This window comes from Lepidochelys kempii, chromosome 2 (genome assembly GCF_965140265.1).
Source record: "Lepidochelys kempii isolate rLepKem1 chromosome 2, rLepKem1.hap2, whole genome shotgun sequence".
In the NCBI taxonomy this organism is placed as follows: Eukaryota; Metazoa; Chordata; order Testudines; family Cheloniidae; genus Lepidochelys; species Lepidochelys kempii.
In genome coordinates this window covers 15,870,218-15,892,423 of record NC_133257.1, presented here as the reverse complement: position 1 = coordinate 15,892,423, position 22,206 = coordinate 15,870,218, and the positions used below count along the sequence as shown (strand labels likewise).

The 22,206-nt window shown below is 45.3% G+C and overlaps 1 protein-coding gene across 4 annotated transcripts in view; it reads right to left on the bottom strand.

Moving 5' to 3' along the window:
- The window catches only part of ST3GAL1 (ST3 beta-galactoside alpha-2,3-sialyltransferase 1), a 132,342-nt gene that overhangs the window by 38,786 nt on the left and 71,350 nt on the right, over positions 1-22,206 (bottom strand). Inside the window, exon 2 of one of the 4 annotated variants that reach the window (XM_073330071.1) lies at positions 6,984-7,059. The exons of the other annotated variants lie outside the window; for them this stretch is intronic. The gene's annotated coding sequence lies outside the window, so the exon portion shown is untranslated. The remainder of the gene's footprint in view (positions 1-6,983; positions 7,060-22,206) is intronic. 4 annotated transcript variants of the gene reach the window in all.

Here is a 22,206-nt window from a genome sequence, read left to right as displayed (position 1 = left end):
TTCCTCATTTAAAGTTGTCCTGGTTAATGTTGCTTCGTGTTACGTTGCTGACCAATTAGGGAACATGCTCGTTTAAAGTTGTGCAATGCTCCCTTATAGTGTCGTTTGGCAGCCGCCTGCTTTGTCCACAGCTTTCCCAGGAAGAGCAGCCCATTGCAGCTAGCTGGTGGGGGCTTGGAACCAGGGTGGGCCAGCAGCCCCCCATCAGCCCCCCACTCCCCTAAGTTCCCTGTGCAGTAGCCACCCAGCAGGCTATCAATTGCCGGCGGTTCAGCTGTCCCTTCCCGCACTGTGTGTGCTGCTCCTGCCCTCTGCCTTGGAGTTGCTCCCGGGAGCCTCCTGCTTGCTGTGTGGGGGGCAGGGGGGAAGAGGGAGGACTAATGTCAGGGTGTCCCCCTCCCCCCTGCACCCCGCTTACCCCATCTTCCATAGAGCGGGGGGGGGGGTGGTGACACACGACAGGGCTCAGGACAGTGGGAGCTTCCTGGCAGCAGCTGCCATCTCAGCTTGCTGATTAGCTTAAAAAGACAATGTACTTAAGAGTGGGGTCAGCATACTTAAAGGAACAATATGCTTCTCTCTCACACACACACGGTGTGTGTCTCTGTCTGCCATGCTGTCTCCCTTCCCTCCATTCGTGCTGCCTTGTAGCGTGTGAGGCCGCATTAACAACGAGTTAACCTTTGAGGGCTCACCAATTGCTAGTTCATCATTTAGCAGTAAGGCATTCCCTGGGAAATATCCCACCCTCTGACTCCACCACCTCACCCAAGCTTCACAATCATCATCCCAGCGTACCAGTATCAAATTGTTTGTTTAAAACTTATACTGTGTGTGTGTGTGTGTGTGTGTGTATACATATATATATAGTCCTTTGTCTTGTGAAAAAAATTGCCCTGGAACCTAACCCTCCCGCTATTTACGTTAATTCTTATGGGGAAATTGGATTCACTTAACATCGTTTAGCTTAAAGTCGCATTTTTCAGGAACATAAATACAACGTTAAGTGAGAGGTTACTGTATTACACTTACTGGGGGACTCAATGATATTTCAGATCACAAGGAAATGAGAGGGGTGCTGATGGTAGGGAAGGATGGTGATGCAGCTAGGGCTGGTAGTCAGGGCCCCCGCGTTCTATTCCTGGCTCTCCTACAGGCTTCCCGTCTGGTCTCAGAGAAGTACCCAGGGTAAAAATGCTTTGAATAGCAACCCCTGATTTTGGGCACCTCAATTTGAGACAACATAGGCCTGCTTTTCCGAGTAAGTTCCAACGAGATTGTGAGTACTCAGCACCTCTGAACATCTGGCCCAAACCCAGGCACCTAAAATTGGCAGCCACTTTTGAAAATCTCATGCTTCATTTCTCTCATTTGTGTAACAGGGATAATAATGCCAACAGACTTCAAAAGGGAGTTGTGCAGCTAAATTAATTACTCTTTGCAAGGTGCTTTGGGTGCCACCTATGGTTGGGGCTGACCAAATACATTATAGGGTTTCAGAGACTGAAAAGTGTTCCCAAAGTTCACCGGCAAGTACAGGGGTACATGAGTTTGCTTGTTGCAAGGGCAGAAGTGTAAGGACAAGTGTTCTCCTTCACTGTAACAGGACAGTTCAGAAGCTACAGGTATTTTACAGGATCATATTCCACAACAAATGTGTTTGCTAATGAATATTGTTGTGGCTTTTGCTCTCGGTCTCCCACTCTATGTCTTAGCAGCTCAAGGGGATTGGAGGGCTTGAGGAGGAAACCTACAGTATTACATCAAACGTTCACACTCCCAGAGCATGTACCCTAGACATACACTAGGAGACTCTGCACTTTCACTTACTCTGCAGTCCTATTGCCTACCAAAAAGGACTGGGCTCCATATGTGAACTAGCTCCTTACCTCACCAATGAGCAGGCTGTGTGGATAGGTGAACTCCTTCGTTTTTGCTCCTGCCTAGGGCGTGAGGCTCTGCTCCAGGGACTGAGAACCAGACCCAGCCCGCAGGCGCTAACTGCATGCAGAACAGCATGCAGAGATTAGAGTCTGCTTCGAGGAATTTGTGCCATTTTAGAACACTCACCAATACAGAGGTCCAGGACTCTGCTGGCATCAGCCCAATGAGGTTACAACAGAAAGAAATGTACAGTGAAATCACTGAGTTGCAGACCTGCCCGGTGTCCTAATTCTCATAGAAGTAGAACTTACAGAAAATTGGCACAAGAGAGGTGTGTGAAACTGCTAACTCCAAACATTTAGAAATCACAAATAAACCCCAAGCAGTCATGGGATTTTGCAAAAAATCATACATGCTGGGCTTTCTTCATTTGCCTTCTGGTTTTTGGTGTTCACGTTTTCAGGATAACAGAGCTAAAACGTACGTTTTAATAAATGAAAGCTGAGAGGCTCATGTAATCGCATTACTCCAGTAGGGCTTCGTGGAAAACACCAAATATCGTGAGGTTCGTAATACAATCATGGGAGTTGGCAACACTGTTAAGAGATGAGTTGAGCTAGCATGTTTGGATCTAGAGTTGCTATTGGGCTTGTCTACATAGGATGCTCAGAAAAAATAATCTGAATTAACTAAAGTTGTGAATTTAAAGTGAATTAGTTAAACCACATTAAACCCATGTGTACACTCTTATTCATAACTAAATAATCCACTTAAAATTTACACTTTTAGTTAATCTGGGTTCATATTCCTGAGGCTTGAGCCATACTTAAAGGGTATATTGGCATAGCGATGTGGTTAGGGATGTGAAAAAAACCACACCTGTGACTGACATAGATATGTCGACAAACTCCCCAGGATACATGAAGCTATGTCAACAAAAAAAGATTTCTGTCAACAGAGCTAACACAACTCAGGGAGCTGGTGTTCCCACACTGACAGAAAAATGCCTTCTGTTTGTGTTGGCTTGGTCTACTCCAGGGGTCTATGTTCACACAGCTATGCCAACATAACCATGACGGCATAGGCTCTGTAGTGAAGCCATACCCTGAGTATCTGCATATAAACAAGCCCTTAGGAGACTGGGTTCCTGGTTAATCCAGGAGAAGGGTGAGATGATAAGTATAAGTAGGGGCATAGCGAGCAGATCGAGGGACGTGATCGTTCCCCTCTATTCGACATTGGTGAGGCCTCATCTGGAGTACTGTGTCCAGTTTTGGGCCCCACTCTACAAGAAGGATGTGGATAAATTGGAGAGAGTCCAGCGAAGGGCAACAAAAATGATTAGGGGTCTAGAACACATGACTTATGAGGAGAGGCTGAGGGAGCTGGGATTGTTTAGCCTGCAGAAGAGAAGAATGAGGGGGGATTTGATAGCTGCTTTCAACTACCTGAAAGGGGGTTCCAAAGAGGATGGCTCTAGACTGTTCTCAATGGTAGCAGATGACAGAACGAGGAGTAATGGTCTCAAGTTACAGTGGGGGAGGTTTAGATTGAATATTAGGAAAAACTTTTTCACTAAGAGGGTGGTGAAACACTGGAATGCGTTACCTAGGGAGGTGGTAGAATCTCCTTCCTTAGAGGTTTTTAAGGTTAGGCTTGACAAAGCCCTGGCTGGGATGATTTAACTGGGAATTGGTCCTGCTTCGAGCAGGGGGTTGGACTAGATGACCTTCAGGGGTCCCTTCCAACCCTGATATTCTATGATTCTATGATTCAGAAATCTCACAGCTGGCCTAGAGAGGTAGGATGGTCTTCTGGTTAATAAGATCATAGTTCAATACCTATCTTTCTGTATGACTTTGGGCAAGTCACTAAGAGTATGATTACATTGCAATGTAAGCCAGGGGTTAATAGAATTCAAGTTGCAGACCTGGGGTTTGTTGACCTAGATCGTTTGAGTGTCCACACTCATTTGTAACCCCAGGTTAGGAATTGTTGAATCCTGGGTCCCAACCTGGGGTGCCAGTGTCTACATGGCATTATGAGGGCCCGAGCCCAACCACCTTCTCACAACATGGCCGCTCTAGCCCTTTGTACATGGTACAGTGTGGGAAAACATGACTGTCCACCAAACTTGACTGACCAGAAGACGAAGGAAGTTGCCCTTTGGAATTGTGGGATACTTTCGGCAGACTCCCAGAGCATGAGTCTAGTGGGGCTATGTCTACACTGCAAAGCAATAGAGCTTGACCCCTGGGTCCCAGCTTGACCTGGTTTAGCATAATTTGTGTGTAGACAGAAGGGGAGTTAGACCTGAGTTCAAATCCTGGGTTTACATTTCAGTGTAGATATACCCTTAATCTCTCTGTGTTTCATCTGTAAAATGGGGGCAATACTTCTTTTGTCTAGTTAGACTAAGAGTTGTATAATGGGGAAGCTATTGCAAAATAAACTAGGTGTGAATTTAAAGCTTAATTACTATTTTGTATTAACGTGCCAGTAACACTCTTACTCTGCACTGAGACTGCCTTTGTGTGGTTTAGATTAATCACTTCCAAAGCAGTTTAGGCTAATCTAAACAAAGGTGCTCTTAATGTGGAATAAGAGTGTGCACATCGGCAGCTAGTGTGGAATAGTGATTCTGGGCAAATTCCCCATTGCAGACAAGCCCTAAAAACTCTTCAGGGCAGGGTGTGGTTCCTGGTGTATGTTTGTGCAGTGCCTAGCACAATGGGACCCTGATTGTGATTGCAATACAAAATAATTAATTGCAATGTCAGTTCTTGCAAGAATTCTCCCATTTTGTTCTAAGATGAGGCCCCCTCCCCCATTCCCATTCCAGATCTGATCCAGATGCAAAGCCACAGGAGCCAATGGATTCAACTTGTCTCCTTACATTTGAGGGATGCGGAGTTGGCACTCCAGTCTGGATCCCATCTCTGGTTTTGAAAAGCAAAGTGGAGAAACCCAGAAAACTCTGAAAACTTTTGTTCAAAAATGAAGCAGCCTTCCCTTTCTCAGCTTTCCTTCTCTCAGACACAGCTCATTTGATTTATTCCAAACTTCTCCCCCAAAAATCAAAATCAAAATCAGGCTCTGGCCTGAATCTAAGCACAAAAAATAAGGCCCAAAGGGGTTCTTTGCTGAAGGTCAGAAGGGGAGGGGGTGCCAAAACCCCCCCAACAAGGCAGAGGATTGAAAGTGGTACTAGTGTGGCTTTAGCAGTGTATTCATGCATCACTGACTTTGCCTGTATGTGACAGCTGACCATGCACGGGAGAGTCAGTTTCCCTCTCCCAGTGCATCAGCCTGCACTAATATTGCTTTTGCAACATTCTTCATACTAAGGAAAGGAAGTGTAAATATTTTTTTGCCGTTTTGACTTGTATGCAGGCAAAATTCAGACGCAGCCACTCCCCAGCAGAGGAAGAGGGAGACAATTAGGGACAAAGCTTATACTGAAGAACAGTGTTTGTCTCGGCTGAAGCTTTGAGAAATTACATTCACTATGCAAAGAGAACCTCCTTTAAGAAAATGTCATGGCTGCAAAGTAAAGTGCTCAAAAGCCAGGAAATCATTAACTCAGTGTTGCACATGCAACCTTAACTCTTGTAGGCACCCAACCTTAACTCTGCCCGCCTTTTATATATGCATTACTACTATGCAGACTTTACTTGTATGGTTACATTTACTATTTTTGCAGGCTCGTTTCCTCTGTCAGGACCTGATCTAAAGTCCATCAAAGTCAAAGACTTCAGTAATCTTTGGATCAGGCCCTCAGCATGCAGAGTGGACAGGGAACTGTGGAGTTAGGCTCCATGGCACAAAGGGGGGTTGCATCCACCGCGCATTCCTTATCTAATGTAACTTGTATTGGTCTAAGGTGCCTATCGTGGGAGCTGAGGCTCTGATTCAAAGTCCACTGAAGTCAATGGGAAGACTAACTGGATTTCAATTAGCTTTAGATCAGGACCATTGTGCCTTTAAGCCTTGTTCCCATCAGGGGCCCCCAGGAGTTTCAGTAATTCAGGCTGCAGTCTAACACTGGCTAGAGCTGGCCCGGACTACGACAGACAAAGCAGAATTCCCAGTGTCCCCATTTCAAGTTTTCCATCTTGAGATATTTGCATGTGGCCCAAATAAATACAATAAGAAAATAATAATAATAATAATAATAATAATTAATCCACCTTTAAAAGAAGTTGAAGATTGTGGCCCAAAATCAACAACCCACCCAAAACCACCTCTGCCACCCAAATCCTGAAATTAGATCCTCAATTTAGGGAAGCCAGAGCTGGATCATTCAATTGTTCTCACCTTAGTCTGCTGAAGTCAGACTCTTAAAAATACTGGACCAAAAACCCCTTTTCAAAATTTAATTTCCTGGGGTATTTTTTGTCTGTTTTAAAGAAAAGAAAAGAACCTTTCACAGAAAAAAACTTGTAAAATGAGTAATGTTTATGCAAGAGATCTACTCTCGCGTTCAGAATAAACATAGATTTTGCCAGGATAATTTTAACCTCAGTGGTGAGTTAAACACAAATTTAGACTTAGTTGACACACTTGTCTCCACTGTTTCCAGAGACATGTTCAGATCTCCTTTTATAGCACATGTGAGGCAGGTGAGAAACCAGATGAGCTCGTGTGGACCTTTTCCAGCGTATAAATACACACCTGACACCCAATTTTAATTCATTTTATTTACTAATTCCTGTGTTTGCTCATGTTTTTTTAAGAGTACGCCAATTAAGAAAGTTGGTTCATGAGACTGACAATGTGATGCTGTTGGACCTGAAGCCCGGTGAAGTGAACGGAAAGATTCTCACAGACGTTTGGACAATGCTCAGTCTTTTGCCTCAAGGTCACCATTTAAACCCCTACGGTGGTCAAAATTCTCATCATCTGCCCATTCTTCACTATGAATTTGGATGGTCTCACCTTCAAAGGGGACAATTGTCCATGAAACCAAAAGAATGCCCCCCCCCAACGCACACACCATCTTTCTGGGAACTAACTGGCAGTATTGACAGTCTGAAGCAAACGGTCAAGGGTTGAAGGGAGATGGAGACTGAGCACCCTTCTCATACACAGAGACGAACCTTTCAGATGAAGGTACAGGCATGCTGGCTGCGACTGGTGGGGAAGCGTCTCATGTCACTGCCTGTTCGGTAGATGCTATGTGGATAGATAAAAGAATTCAGCCTTGAATGCTGCCAATCTGGCATTCGAGTCAATTAAAACAATTGCTCCCACATCCCGATTGAAGGCTTCTTCTGCCACATCTTGGACCAAAACCGATCCCCCCCTACAATGGATTTATAAATCTTGAAAACCCGAGTGTTTCCACAGGAGGTGCTGCTGCAGCCTGCCCTCCAGAAGAGCGTAGGGCACGTCTGCCACAAGGGAGATAGCAATGCCAAAGATGCTCAGTATATGTGTCTAATCCTGCCTTCCTGCAGCTGAGCTACCATATAGAGGAGAGAGAACACCACGAGGAAGGAGTCTGAGCAGCCTCCTCCCCCTGAACTCCATCAACCTCCATCCGCTTCGTTCTTCTCACCCACTTAACTTGGGAGTGGAGGGCAAGGTGAGGAAAGGGAAAAAGAAGGAATGTTTCAGATAAAACATGGCCAGTTTCCAGCTTCTCTGCTGTTATTGACATTGCAGGCAGGCAGAGAGAGAGAGAGATTTTGTGGTTTTGTGCCTGCAGGCTGCTTTCATTGCTGCTGGATGTCTATAGCCTAAAGAGATTTTGTTTGGGGCAGTTAATTTCAGTGGCTGCAAGGAAGTAATATTGTTTCACATGGTGGCACAGGTCCCACGGACTGTGCTGAGCGATTGTCCCAGTGTGGCATTAGCTGGTACTGTGTTATAGGCCACACTATTGAAACTCCCTCTAATACCAATGCCTTCTAGCCTTCCACATGTAACCCGATGCACTTGAATTTAAGCAGTCTGGAGCAAATGGACAAGAGAACAAGCCTTTCTTTAGTATAAGGATAGAGGATAGAACTCTGGAAGCCACCATTTTACAGAAAGGTTGAAGAAACTTTGGAATTGATGGAAGGGTTAAATCTGGTTCCTAGCAGCATTACCAAGGGTTTCTTTTTAAAAACCTAAAGAAGAAGTGAAAGATGAGGAGATGAGCATAAAAGAGCCCTGCACTTTTGTGTGAGTATATAAATACTCAAGGGTTGTTCCCTATACTATACTCACTAGTGCCCTGTCCTGTTCACTTTCAAATGTCCCGTTTCCAACTGGACTTCCACCACTTCTCTTTGCAAACTATCCCCTCAGACTATTAGATCCCATACTAGCAGCTTCTCCTCTCCATTTGCCATAGCTCATTTTATCCCATTACTCCCAGAGATATCACCCGAAATGACTCCTCTCCTTTCTGGGGGTTTACAACCCCAACAGGCTCTCATGTTCTCTTCTGATCACCTCTCAGCCAAACAGCACACGCTTCGCTCCTTTAATCTCGTCACACAAATCAATCCTACCAACCCCCAATTATTTTTTGCTGTTCTTTTCTCAACGCCCTCCACAAGTAGCAATGCTATTTGGTTGTCTAGAATTAAAAAACAAACAAAATGTCCTTTTGCTTACAGACCCTTACAGAACTGTTGCCTTGTCCCGGGATACAATGTTTCTGCCTGTGCAACCCAATGCAGTATTGGAGGGTTGTTTTGTTTTTACTGCTGATTGTACTGCAAACTCAGAGTTTACATGTCCACTATCTGCTATTATCTACAGAACTATACCAGCATCCCTGCTCTGCAGGTTTCTCTTGCTCATGGAAGATCTGTATTTTAGACTACTCCCACTCCCCAAACACAGATATATTAGCCTGAAGTTTTCCAAACTGAATCTTGTTTTATTCTTTCTGACCTTATTTCTAACCTTTCTGGATCCCTATGTATTACTTCCCTACATATTACTGGTGTGTTGGGGTTTGTTTGTTCGTTTGTTTTACGTTTTCTTAAACTAATTGGGTTTTTTTAAAAAAAAATTCTGGATTTACAATAGGTTTGTTTGTATGTTAAGTTGTGGTCTTTCTACATTTTTTCTGGAAGAGATTTGTGGCTTTTCTGCAAAACTGTTGGGCTGTTTCTGTGCCCTCAGCTGCCAATTTCCATCCCAGAGGTGATTGTACTTCAGTGGTGGGTTAAATGATTCTTATGCCTAAAAATGCATAGGGACCCTTCTGTACAGTGTTATGATAGGGAACTGCATGAAGATAGTGGGGGATGAGATAGATAATGAATTATTAGAACCAGGAATTGTTTGGTGAAGCTTAGGTTAGCCCCCACATCCTCAGTCTTAAAATCTCCATTCCAGCAAAGCAGACTGGAGGATTAGGAAAGTCTATGCATGAAAACGGTGCCGATTACATGGTTTGGATGTAAATATAACATGATTTGTGCTCTAGCAGACTAATTTGATCAATTAAACCTATAAACCTGTGTCACATTTAAATGATACAGAAGGCCAAATTCTTCTCAGTTACATCATGTAACACCAGTAACTTCAGTGAGCTTGCAGAGACATAAAGGAGAGTAGAAGCTAATCCTCGGTATATATTTTTATTCAGTTAATAAAACCCCTATAGTTCAATTCACTGCTACAGTTTCTCTCCCTTTCCCCCATGTGTTACAGAAAACAGGAACATAAATCAGTTTTTCCAGGGAAGACAGTCTTTTATGTCCCACTGACCTCAGTATGCACAAATGTCCTTGGACACTTTCCAGCTAAACAGTTATGAGTTCAGGATAAACCATATAGATTAAATGAACTAAATAATATAAAGAAATCCTCCACAAGAAGGATATGTAGAGTAACTGCTCTGCCGGGTCAGCCGTAACTAATGCAATGTCTTATCTTATGAAATGACAATGGTGGTGGGGAGTCTTGTATGTTATTTCAAACCAATTCTCAACAAGTTTGCAGATAAAGCCAGACATTTGCCACCTATACAGTATCCCTGTGCTGTTGGATGATGATAAGTTACTTGCTACGCTGTAAATATAACCCACCCTAGTACTGTATAGGTTTTCTCCCCCTCTAGTGGCTGGTCTACTTGAGGTTAACAGCCAACTACTGCTACCATTTAATGGAGTTATTCTTTTAGTTCAAGGTTAGTGTTGAAAGTCCTGGGTTCAAATCTTGGTGCTAGCCTATGTGGGGCTTGTTACATGTAGTCATTCATTCTTGAAAAAGCCACTTCCCTAGATTGATGTCAACTTGCAAAGTGTTGAGCTAAAGGGGCACATGGGAGCAGTGGGTAGATTTTTCCTCACACAGATATTTCCAGCTTTGGTTTATTTAGGTAATGGGAATGAATTAAAGTCCCAAAGTGCTTTACAAACAGGAACTACTTCTCTTTCTCTCTTTCACACACACACACACAATGCACAGCAACCACCCCCACCCCAGGTTAGTGCAAGAAGTGAAGGATACCATGTCTGATTGTGACTCCATAGGGAATAAAAGGAGGCACTTGCAAAAAAGTGCCAGCGGATCTTCAGTGATCAAAGGGCCTGGGTTCTTACTTCTGTGGCTCACCTGAGAGACAACTGGCCAAATTCTGCTCTGTAAACCGGTGAAGATCCAGAGCAGCTTCTGGAGAGGCTAAAGCTACCCTGGATTTAGGCAGGGGTTACAGAGCAGGAGCCATCCCTTAAAGAATCCTAATTCCTGCACCCAGCCACACAGACGACCTTTGCAAGAGCTGAGGAGTGGAGCTGTTCAATGTCCAGCTGTAGGCTTGCCATCCCCACCCAGGCTCATCACCGTCCACCTTTCTACTGGACTCCCTGACCAGTGTCTGGCTCCTATTCAGAAAGACACTTCACTGGAATAACCCTCTCCTGGAGGCTGCAGTACAGGAGAGAGTCTCTGGTTATGTTAGATGAATTGTACAATTACGAGAGAGTCTGACGTCCCTTTGCAGCATTCAGTTGAAATCAGGAGCATGAATCTCTCTTAACTAGATGCCACTTGGACCCTGTGGAAGCCCTTTGTCAACGGCGAAGAAAAAAATGGAACAATCGGCTTCAGGAGATACTGACCCATCACATCAAGGCCTCTCCTCACCCTTCCCTCTGTGCTGTTTTTCTTGCCGTGGTGCCATCTTCAGTGACATTGTTGACCCCTAGTTGTGCAAGCTACGTGTGTCTGCCCCTCTCTTGTCCTTTGCAGGTACATATACAGCACCTAGCATACCAGGGTCCCGCTTCACAGTTACAGCTCCCAGGTGCTACAGTAATGCCAATAATAAATAATCATCATGATTCAGCCCCGGCTCTGGCACAAAGCTAACTCACCTGCATGTCATAAGTCCTACGCTGCTAACAGCTAAAGGGGCTTCTCCTCCACCTCAAGTGTGGGAGGGTAGAATTCTGTGGCTCTTGCAGGCAGGTTGTGAGGCTGCATCATTGGCCACCTGTGGCCAATAGTCCAGACCAGGGGTCGGCAACCTTTCAGAAGTGGTGTGTCAAGTCTTCATTTATTCACTCTATTTTAAGGTTTCGCGTGCCGGAGATACATTTTAACATTTTTAGAAGGTCTCTCTCTCTAATATGTAGCTAAACTATTGTTGTATGTAAAGTAAATAAGGTTTTTAAAATGTTTAAGAAGCTTCATTTAAAATTAAATTAAAATGCAGATCTTATTAGTATAGTGTGATCCTTGCCCTTGTTTTTCCTTGCTGAGTTTTCCAAAGTCTGGCACATATTTGGATAGTTTAAGCTGCACACAGGCTTCTGAGAGATCAGTTGTTAACTGGCTCCGAGAGGGACAGAGGATAGGTTTCATGTGTGAAAATACCTGTTTACACAGGTATGTGGAGCCAAATGCTGAAAGCACTGCAAACGCAATTTTCTTCAAACAGTTCAATTTCACGGGCAGGGACGTCCCGCAGGTCAGAATAGAGGACCCATGATCTCTCTCGGTAGCTTCAAGTGCACTCCGCAGATCTACAAACTTTGATGCCCACAATTCTGAGCTTTTTAACTGAATGAGTTGCAGTTTGAAATCTTCAAACACCCATCCACTGAAATACAGACAAATCCAAGTCGCTTTTGTTGAATTTTTCAGGTTTAATTAGAAAAGAAAGCCTTGGGCCAAATCACTGGAAATCTTGAGATCTGTCAGACAATTCTGATTCCAGTTCTTGCATGTACATTCCAGTCTCATCGACACTGACAGTGCAACGTGTCGATAGCTCTTTTATGTGTTGGAAGCAGCAGAAAGTGGAAGTTCGAATATCCTGAGAAAAAACTGCTAGCTTTACAACAAATGCCTTCTAGGTTTCATAAAGATCCAGAACCATTTGCCCTGCACCCTGGAGATGGAGGTTGAGTTCGTTTAGGCGAGTGGTGATGGAAGTTAGAAACATGAGCTCACACAGCCATTTGTCATCGTCCAGTTCGGGGTAGTTTTGTCCTTTTTCTGACAAAAAGGCTTTGATTGCATCAAAACAGTCTACAAAGAGCACCAAAACCTTGCCATGACTTAGCCACCAAATGTTGTTGTGAAGTGAAATGAATGGACATCTAACTTTGCTTTCTTAGGAGCTGACATTTTGTCAAATGTACCCCTCAACTTACAGTGGGGAAAAATTCCGCGACAGACTACGTCATACGCAATGTGCTGTTCCACGTGACATGATAGTGATGTAAGCAGCAAATCAGGACTTAAAAATATCCCAGTACAGTGGTACTGGAACAATTTTTAAGGTGGGGGTGCTGAGCTGTGCCCCCTCTTGCCCCTGTCTGCACCCCTCACTGCCCCAGGCTGGGGCCAGTGGGCCCCAGCTGGGGGCAACTGCAGAGCCCTGGGCTGGGACCCCAGAATGGCAGCAGAGTGCCCGGGACAGGTGGCTGGGACCCAGGGCCAGCAGTGGGTTGAGCGGGGACGGGCGGATGGGACCCCGGGTGGCAGGGGGCCAGCAGTAGGATCCCAGAATGGCAGCAGAGTGCCCGGGACAGGTGCCTGGGACCCAGACAGTGTGAGTGCCACTCAAAATCATCTCGCATGCCGCCTTTGGCACGTGTGCCATAGGTTGCTGACCTCTGGTCCAGACCATGGCGAAAGCTCCACGCCCCCTATCTGGTATTTCTGAGCCTAATCACGGATCCTGCAGCCACACCCCAACCCTCTCTTACATGCTGGCTCCATTTGGGGCAAGGGTAGAGATCCCCTCAGCAGCCTACAGGGGATGGGGAAGGGAACCTTCCCTGTGGGTGTGCTCTGCCTGTGCCCCTCCACCAGAGGATGAGAGGTGAGGACGGCCCAGCCGCTTCCATGCCAGAAGTGGCCATTAGTCTGTGTGAATGTGTCTGACCCTGGTATGTGCCTGTCGGTGACCAGCAGCTCTACGGTGCTTTTACCCCAGGGGCCAGAATTGTGCTGCTGAATCATAGAATCGCAGGACTCGAAGGGACCTCAAGAGATCATCTAGTTCAGTCCCCTGCACTCATGGCAGGACTAAGTATTATCTAGACCATCCCTGACAGGTGTTTGTCTAACCTGCTCTTAAAAATCTCCAATGATGAAGACTCCACAACTTCCCTAGGCAATTTCTTCCAGTGCTTAACCACCCTGACAGTTAGGAAGTTTTTCTTAATGTCCAACCTGAACCTCCCTTGATGCAATTTAAGCCCATTGCTTCTTGTCCTATCCTCAGAGGTTAACAAGAACAATTTTTCTGCCTCCTCCCTCCTTCTTGTAACAACCTTCTATGTACTTGAAAACTGTTATCATGTCCCCTCTCAGTCTTCTCTTCTCCAGACTAAACAAACCCAATTTTTTCAATCTTCCCTCATTGATCATGTTTTCTAGACCTTTAATCATTTTTGTTGCTCTTCTCTGGACTTTCTCCAATTAGTCCACATTTTTCCTGAAATGAGTTGCCCAGAACTGGACACAATACTCCAGCTGAGGCCTAATCTGTATAGAGTGGAAGAATTACTTCTCGTGTCTTGCTTACAACACTCCTGCTAATACATCCCAGAACGATGTCTGCTGTTTTTGCAAAGGTGTTACACTGTTGACTCATATTTAGTTTGTGGTCCATTATGACCCCCTGATCCCTTCTCCAGTACTCCTTCCTAGGCAGTCATTTCCCATTTTGTATGTGTGCAACTGTTGTTCCTTCCTAAATGGAGTACTTTGCATTTGTTCTCATTGAATTTCATCCTATTTACTTCAGACCATTTCTCCAGGTCATTTTGAATTTTAATCCTGTCGTCCAAAGCACTTGCAACCCCTCCCAGCTTGGTATCATCTGCAAACTTTATAAGTGTACTCTCTATGCCATTATCTAAATCATTGATGAAGATATTGAACAGAACTGGACCCAGAACTGATCCCTGTGGGACCCCACTCGATATGTGCTTCCAGCTTGACTGTGAACCACTGATGACTACACTCTGGGAATGGGTTTCCAACCAATTAGGCACCCACCTTATAGTAGCTCCATCTCGGTTGCATTTCCCTAGTTTGTTTATGAGAGGATCATGCGAGATAGTATCAAAAGCTTTCCTAAAGTCAAGATATACCACATCTACCACTTCCCTCCTATCCACAAGGCTTGTTACCCCATCAAAGAAAGCTATTAGGTTAGTTTAACACAATTTGTTCTTGACAAAACCTGACTGTTACTTATCAGCTTATTATCTTCTAGGTGTTCTCAAATTGATTGCTTAATTATTTGCTCCATTATATTTCCCAGTAGAGGAAGAGGAAGCAGGATTTTATATTAAAACAGGATGTGGACAACAGAGTTTGCATGCTGGAGGCAGATCCGATTCCCCACCCCCACTTCCTTGGACCAGAAGGATGGGATGTTTTGTTATAAGCTGGCTATAAAAATACATACATACATAAATAAAATACAAGGCATGAGGCCAATGGCCTGGGCAAGAGAAGAGGTGTGGATGATGCCTGCGGTGAGGATCCTTCCTTCCCCAATGAAAGCTGGTATATGGGAGTTTGAGCTGCCGTTCCAGAATTGTTCCTCTTGCCCCATCATCCCCCACAAAGACCCCCTCCATGGGGGCAGGGATCCATGGCTGTGGAGGAGATAGGATTGTGTGTGTGTATGTCTACACACACACACACACACACACACACACACACACACACACACACACACACACACACACACACACACACACACAGAGTCTAGGGCTGTACCCTCTTCTTTAGCCACCTCCACCCTGGGGGCAGCAGTGTCCATTTCCAAGCTGTCAAGGAGCTGGGCTAAGCTACAGGTGCTGCAATAGGCAGGGTAAAGGCCTCTGAGAGGATCCGCAAGGCAGGACCATGGGGCAGGACCATGGGCCATTTGGTGAGGGCTGAACCCTCCTGCCGCCCAGAGTGACTTAGGGAAAAACTCCATGTAAGGATCCTCTCGGGACTTTCTGCTTCCTAGGCTCCAGCCACAGGTGGGAATGATCCAGGCCTTGGAAGATATCAAGAGGAGAAGTGGGTTTGAGTTAGTGAAGCCTGAAGAGGCCTAGGTACTGGTGGACAGCTGGTACCTGTTCAAAGGGGTCTGGAACACATGACTTATGAGGAGAGGCTGAGGGAACTGGGATTGTTTAGTCTGCAGAAGAGAAGAATGAGGGGGGGATTTGATAGCTGCTTTCAACTACCTGAGAGGTGGTTCCAGAGAGGATGGTTCTAGACTATTCTCAGTGGTAGAAGAGGACAGGACAAGGAGTAATGGTCTCAAGTTGCAGTGGGGGAGGTTTAGGTTGGATATTAGGAAAAACTTTTTCACTAGGAGGGTGGTGAAACACTGGAATGCGCTACCTAGGGAGGTGGTAGAATCTCCTTCCTTAGAAGTTTTTAAGGTCAGGCTTGACAAAGCCCTGGCTGTGATGGTTTAGTTGGTGATTGGTCCTGCTTTGAGCAGGGGGTTGGACTAGATGACCTCCTGAGGTCCCTTCCAACCCTGATATTCTATGATTCTATGAAAGGGCTTGCACTCCAAATAGCCCAGTATTTCCCCAAACTGGGGTGAACATTTCACGGCCAAATGTAATCTGATGGGATTGAGGGCTGTAAGATCTCACTCCCAGGATTTTTAAGCCAGACAATACAATGGATACCATTATTCATGCAAACACTGTCACTAGGTCAGATTCACAGCCAGCAACGTTTATGTTCACCATATGGAATTCACTAACCAGGCGGGGAAGAAAGAGCTAATGTGAGGTTTTAAGGATTTTTAAAAAAAATCCAGTGAAGTTTGGTTTCATTTTTATGCCTTTTGTAACTCCCTGGTTTCCCTGAGAATAGATTTCCTCTGGTGCTTCTGTCTCTGGCCAGAGCCATGGAGAGCGGAGGTCCACAAGAGTAAAAACCACACACAGAGAAAATACTTTATCAAGTCTTGAATAAAAGTTGTGGTCCACTAAGGCCTTGTCTATGCTGTAAGCCTTGTGTAGGGTACATGTAACATGCTACAGTGAATAGCAGGCTGCGTCTACACTGGGGTGTGAGAGCAACATGTAGCAGTGAAAGGCTCTGGCTGGGGGTAGACAGCAGGGAAAGGATTCAGCAGTGGGGAGCTTCCAGAGTTTTCCCTGTTTCCTCTCCCCATGACAGAACCTTTCCCCACTGCTGGAGCCATTCCCTGCGATGAGGAAAGGCTCCAGCACTGGGACACGACAGTGTCAGGGGGAAGGCACTGCTTGGGTTTGTAGAGAGCCGTAGATGCCTCTAAGGTACTGGTGTGTCTTTACTCTAGTTGCCTAAGCAGCGCCCCAGTGTCTACACTGCTATTTATACCTGGGCTATCTGTGTGTGCAGTGTCTGCACTCGATACACCACCGTAAACATTGACGTAGCCTTAGAGTGTGGGGTGACGGAGATCGTAACGAGCTGGCTTGTACGCGTGTGTGCCACTCTCCTCTGCTGAACAGACCGAGAACTGCTCCTCTGGGAGAAACAAGGCCTGTCTACACTTCAAACGCTGCAGCTGCGCCAGAGTTGCACTTCCGTAAAGACACAACCAATGGGTTCGCCCATTGGCATAGGTGCTCCACCTCCCCGAGAGGTGGTCACTGGGTTGACAGGAGAATTTTCCCATTGACTTAATACTGTTTACACCAGGGGCTAGGCTGATATAACTGCATCGCTTCAGGGTGTGGATTTTTCACATCCCTGAGCGATGTCGTTATACCGACCTGATTCCCTAGTATAGACCAGGCCACAGATCCTAGACTGATGAAGGAGAATCTGCCTCAGCTGTTAATTCCAATGGCAGGAGCTTTAGGAGGAGGATGACAACAGGTCAGCTCCAGCCAGCATGGACATGTTTTGATTAACGATGGTGGCATCTTAGAGAAAAAAAACAAGTGTGTTCTTAGCTCAGATTAGCTAGCTTGGGTTAAAATAGCACTGAAGATCTGGCAATCGGGCTTTTAACTTGGGTTAGCAGCTCTCGTTCAGCCCCAGGCTCATCTGTACGCTTTAACGTGAGCTGCTAACCCAAGTTAAAAACAGAGTTGCCGTGTCTTCACGGCTGTTTTAACCTGTTAGCTAAAGTGGGTTAGTTAACCTGAGTTAAGGATACACCTTTTTTCCAGTGGAGACATAGCCACAGTGAAAAGCAAGAAACCTTTCAGGGCCCCAGATGTATTGCAAGACATATAATCTTTGTGGCAGATTTCTATGAATGGCTAATATTATGCACACCTACATAAACTCGGGGGTGATTCATTTCCGACACGTTCAGTAAGAACAAGGTGTCACAATATTGCCAGAGAACTTTCCCATTTACCATTTGATAATTTAATTAAATTAGGAGAGGATTTTGCTTGTAATAGCTAAATAATCCCCCCCCCCTTCCTCTCCAGTGCTGTTTTGGGGTGTTTGTGTACATGGTCAAAACAGAAGATAAGGTGCAATTGCACTGAATGCCCACAACCTGGAACAAGTGGCTCGGGGTCCAACCTTCCTTCTAATCTGAGGAAAAACAACTTGCATCCCTTCTGCCCCTACTTTCTATTGCATTGCAACACACACATTTCTTTGATGGTCACTGTGAAGCTGGGTCACATTATATAAAGCAGGCTAGACTGTCAGTGTGCAACCCCTAGATTTATTAAAACACTGTAACCCCAGGGGACACCAGTTAAAAGCAAGGTGCCTTGTGAAGCCAAATATTCTCAAAGCATCAAACCCTATGAGGAAATGCAGGATGGTGGCCTGGTTAGAAGGCAGCAATTCCCAGGGATTATTCCAAGATGGAGAAAGGTGTCGGGAAAAGGAGCTGACATCATTTCGTTCATCATAATGCATGGGAAAGAACTGGAAGTGGTTTCTGCAGAGTAAGAGTTAAGCATCTCAGGAGGTTAACTGTCTGAATAAATCAATGTGTATCTCACTTTATCAGCCTGCAGACTTCAAGGCAGGCCCAGGCTAGGCAGCTAGATAGGTGTTCTCTCTGCCTGGTGATTTAATCTACACTTGAGTAGATGATTCAGAGCGGAGCCGCAAGTCAGGTTAAGTGAATGGCCTTCTTGCCCACCTCTCTGCACAGGATTAATAGCAACTCGCATGGGAAACCTGGATTCTGGTCCCTGAAAATAAATATTTATCTTGGCAAACTTCAGTGCACATCACAGAACGGGGTTGTAAGGGAAACCCTCTCTGCGGTTTTCCAGGGAGAGGCTGGACCAGAAGAGTCTGGGTGCCTGTCTGCACTCAAACAGCAACTGTTCCCCCCTCCCGCAGGCTGGGCAGTGCAGACACATTCTGTCCAAACAGGCTGAGGAGAAGTAGAGGCTTGCCCTGCCCCTGCATACCTCAGCAGCTACTTCTTCATGGACTGGTTTCTCCTAGGACGGACTCGCTCTCGCTAGCAACTGAAAGGAGCAGCGTCGACATTGTGGCACGAGCTAACCACCCAACCTCGGACCCTGAAAGTCAAGCAGGCTTGTACTCATGTGGCTATCCCATGCTGCCTCCCCTGCCATAACGTCCACTCTGCTATTTTTAATGCGGTTGCTTGAGCGAAGCTAGTGCATGTCTGCCTATGCGGACTGGGGGCCATGCTCCCAGGTACAGTGTAGACATAGCCTTTGTGAACTCGCAGTGCTAGTGAGCAAAATGTGAAAAGGATCAGGTCGGGGTTATACCTTCCCTCCTAGGTAGAGTGCCAGGTTAATTTCTAGACCAAATTCCTACTGCTGTCATCTGAGCTGGAAATCCCATGAAAGAAGTTAGAGACACAAAATGGGTGAGAGAGACAAGCTTACGAGCCACACAGAGCTCTTCTGCAGGTCTGGGAAAGGTACTAAGAGTGTCTCAGCTAAATGCAAGGTGGAGCAGATTGTTTAGCATAAGTAATTAACACATCAACATCAATGCACTTCTGGGGATATATCACAAGCTACATTGATGGCAACCACATGTGCTTAAGGGGGTGGACCTAAAGCCAGCAAAGTCAACAGGCTTTGGATTAGGCTCTAAGTGAAGAAGGACTCAGTAAAAGGTTTCAGAGTAGCAGCAGTGTTAGTCTGTATTCGCAAAAAGAAAAGGAGTACTTGTGGCACCTTAGAGACTAACCAATTTATTTTGAGCATAAGCTTTTGTGAGCTACAGGTCACTTCATCGGATGCATTCAGTGCATCCGATGAAGCTGTAGCTTACGAAAGTTTATGCTCAAATAAATTGGTTAGTCTCTAAGGTGCCACAAGTACTCCTTTTCTTTTTGACTCAGTAAAAGTGACTCTTGAGGTTACATATTTAGTCTCCCTTCCTGATCCCAAATCACTATGTATAAGTCAAAAGATGGATTTTCCTAGCTGACAGTGCGTCAAATTCAACCCAGAATCTTAAATCCATCTGTGGCTTTTCTGCTTCTGAACTCATCATCACTCATCCAGGTACTCCTGTCCTCAGTCACTGTGGTAGCTGAACTTCTGCCTTGAGAAGGTAGCTAACAGTTGTCCTGATAATGCATGAGGCAGGTCAGAATCCATCTCCCTTCACTGAGCTCCATTCACCATGCAAGGCTAAGCGTCAATGAAATAAGTTATGACTAGAAAACACATGAACTATTGAAACCACTGGGAGTTATACCCTGGATCCATGTCATTTATAGAGAGTTGATAAGCTAAGTAAAGGGCCATTTTAGATTGACACCAATTACTGACTATAACCACACCACTTCAACCCGTGCCAGCCTATGTGGAAAAATGACTAACATCTGGTAATTAACCAAAATAAACCTCCCCAGCTGACCTTTCCTAGCTCATTATGGCTATAACAGAGCAAGACACAGCTAAGTCTGCAGCCCGTGTTGGCACATTTTCATGCAAACATCATCCGTGTGCCAACATGTCAGTTTCAGAAACCAGCTGTGATGCTGGTAAGCCAAGTGCCAGCTCTGGCCAAAGCCTAGGTGTCAGCTGAGAACTGGCAAACACACAGCTGGAAGACAGGCCAGGTCACTTGTGTGTCAGGATAGTTCAAGGTAGATGTTAAAATGTGTAAGAATGCAGTTAATGTTTAAACATCATGAAAACCTGGTGGGATGTTGCATGCATTGTTTTCACGTACCGGTACCCTGTTATAATGTAACAGCAAACAGTTGCATTGTATATACCCCTGGAATTAAGTAACCCATCAAATGAGAAAGAAGCCTTGTGTAATGCAAATGAAGAACAGAAAAGTGCTAATTCCTGCACATGGAAAGCAAATGGTCATTGTGTGTGTGAGATCAAAGACTTTGTTAAGAGTATTCCTCCCCTCACCCTCCATGAAGAAGGGACCTAAGTGAGAACTGTTGCTGTCAGTTTGGTTTCTGTGAGAAGAAGCTATAAATGTGGACCCAAGGAAAAATTCTTCATCTCTGGACTAGGTGGATTTGAACAAGGCAGAATAACTGAACGAGACGACACAATTCCACAAAGTTACTCTGGGTAGCCATAAAAGACTTTTGGGAAACTGGCAGATTATGACATTTCTGCTACCTTTTGAAATTATAGTCTGTGACACATCTATACAAATATTTGTACCTGCTTTAACCTCTCAATAACTTTCATTCCTTTTTCTTAGCTAATAAACATGTAGTTAGTTTACTATAGAATTGGCTGCCAGTATTGTCTTTGGCGTGAAATCTAGGATGCAAATCAACCTGGGTGAGTGACTGGTCTCTTGGGACTGGGTGTAACCTGAATATTTTGTGATTTTTGGAGTAAGTGATCATTACATAGTTCTACCTTGCCACCCAGGCAAGCTGACTGGACTGTGACTCCATTATAAGACTATTGTAATACCTTGGGAGTTCACATTTGGGACTGGGTTGGTGAAATCTAATTCTAGAACACACCACCAGTGTGGGGTGTCTGCCCTGCTTTTGACACTGTGCTCGGAGGTTGGCACTCATGGTCGTGAGCCACTCCAGACAGTGAGACTCCAACCACCACTTGCAAACTGCTCCACAGGTGTCCACTGTTTCTTCCTCCAGGCCCTGACAAAAGGCCAGTGCCAGGAGAGATTAACTAATGCTAGTGGGGGACTGTCTTTGCTGGGAAGCTACGCTGTCTTAAAAACATGCTCGCATGATGGGTATTGTAGCATGGTGAGCCCCACGGCTGAGCCAGTTGCAGTATATGTCGCTTCGGCATCTTTACTTACTAAAGGGTTTCAGAGATAAACTAGAGAGCCTCTGACAGAAAGAGCCCATGGTCCAATTTGGCAACGCTGGTGCCAGCATATTATGAGCAGCCTTGGATTGCTTCACAGCCTGACGTATTGGATGCTTCACAGCTTGACAATGTTCACCAGCAATGTGCTGATAACTACAGCAGAAGAAAAATCATCATCAGCACTGTCCCTTACAGATGTGCATTGCTGGGAAGCTACTTTCAGATCATAGAATCACAGAATCATAGAATATCATGGTTGGAAGGGACCTCAGGAGGTCATCTAGTCCAACCCCCTGCTAAAAATAGATCAGGTCATCCAGCTGACTGTCCTCAGCTTGGTTAAGAAATCATACTTTTCTCCCCACTAGGCTTATGTTAGCAGATCTCTTCCTACCCTACACTATAGTAGATATGTCATCAGAAGCTCTTAAGATAAATACCTTTCCTCCCCAACCTCCTCACGTGCTGCTAGGCAGGCAAGTTGGGTTGCAGACTGACAGTTTATAAGCCTGAACTGGGACAAACTAGGTAGTAGCTTCTCTGATATGGGCAACTGTCCACTAATGGGTAAGGCCGGGGCAGTCTTTTTGTAGTGACAAAGCTAATCGTACAAGCTACAAGGAGTCAGACTGTCTGGCCCACGTGCTCA